Raw genomic sequence first — 1479 nt, forward strand, 5'->3', positions numbered from 1 at the left:
CATTATAAAAAAAAATTTGGAATTGATAAGTAAATTATGGGGTGGAGCGAATAAGTGTAGCCCATCTATCCATAGTACGCGTTATGCAATTTATTTTTGCTATCTTCTCCGAAAATACGGGCGTATGTAATTTGCGCCAAAATCAACCCCAAAAAAAAAAAAATATATGTCATTTGCGCCACATCTAAAAATTTATTTTGGTAATTTGCGCCACTATTAAAGTTTGTAATTTGCACCAAATAAAACTAAATAAAAAGGCAATATGTAATCTGCGCCATCGTGTACCTAAAAAAATTGTAATTTGCGCCATTTTTCACCTTATTAAAATTGTATTTTGCGCCACTAATACTAAATAGTCGTATTTATAAATCAGTCATATTATAATTATAAATAAATGTATACAAGTAAAACAAACTCCATATTCTATATTAAATAAATACATTTTCGTTTAGTAATAAAACATAATATAAAAATCAGTCAGATTATAATTATAAATAAATAAAACATATAATTTTTGATATAAAATACCTAGCTACTTATAAAAGTCAGTCATATTATAATTATAAATAAATGTATACAAGTAAGACAAACTCCATATTCTATATTAAATAAGTACATTTTCGTTTATTATAATTATAAATAAATAAAACATATAATTTTTGAAATAAAATACCTAGCTTTCTACCTGCTTACTCAGCTTTTTTTTTTATACTTATAGCTTAAAGACGAAACTAAGCCTTTTCTGTCAATTTTATTTTATCTGTAGTCTTCAAATATTTGTTGAAAAGTTTCCAAACGATTTTTGTTGATAGTAGATTTTTGCTTTTTAAGATGTATACTTTTAATTTTAATCAAAGTTTCTGTTTGAAATCCTTTCAGTACGTCCAAAAAGTGATAAATAGTAGGATGTGGGTGATAGAACTCGGAATTGAAACGTGAATGATAGGATTCGCAATCATTAGTAGTGAGAGCTAGTGACGCAATATTTGAAGCCCAAATTATTGGTGGAAATTTAGCCTCTTCACACAATATTATATTGGACACGCGTCGGTACGTATTATTGTATGTCTAATGCGTTATCAATAAATTTAGGTATCTGCTGGTAAATTCCAGCAATTCAAGTTAAAAGTGTGGCGCAAATTACATAGTCCATTTCGTTTTCTGTCGTGGCGCAAACTACCAAAATTAATTTGTATATGTGGTACAAAATACATTTTATATTTTTATATTTTGGCGCAAATTACATACGCACTTAAATGTACCTATCCGTGGCGCAAATTACAAGTAATAAAATTGGCGCAAAATACCATCTCCCGAAAATACTGAACCAATATTCATGAAACTTGAAATATAAATTATTTAATATCTAAAGGGTGCATAGATTAAGTTTGTAATTTATAGGTGCTGTCATTAATGAATTATTATTATTAATCGGATCATGATAACATTAATGATAATACGACAATATAAGGTACGTTA

The 1479-nt window shown here is 27.6% G+C and overlaps 1 protein-coding gene across 1 annotated transcript in view; it reads right to left on the reverse strand.

Annotated features, from left to right (window-relative positions):
- Nucleotides 1-1479, reverse strand: part of LOC107883655 — a 4264-nt gene that overhangs the window by 959 nt on the left and 1826 nt on the right. The gene's annotated exons all lie outside the window — the stretch shown is intronic.

This window comes from Acyrthosiphon pisum, unplaced genomic scaffold (genome assembly GCF_005508785.2).
Source record: "Acyrthosiphon pisum isolate AL4f unplaced genomic scaffold, pea_aphid_22Mar2018_4r6ur Scaffold_20863;HRSCAF=22347, whole genome shotgun sequence".
Classification (NCBI taxonomy): Eukaryota; Metazoa; Arthropoda; class Insecta; order Hemiptera; family Aphididae; genus Acyrthosiphon; species Acyrthosiphon pisum.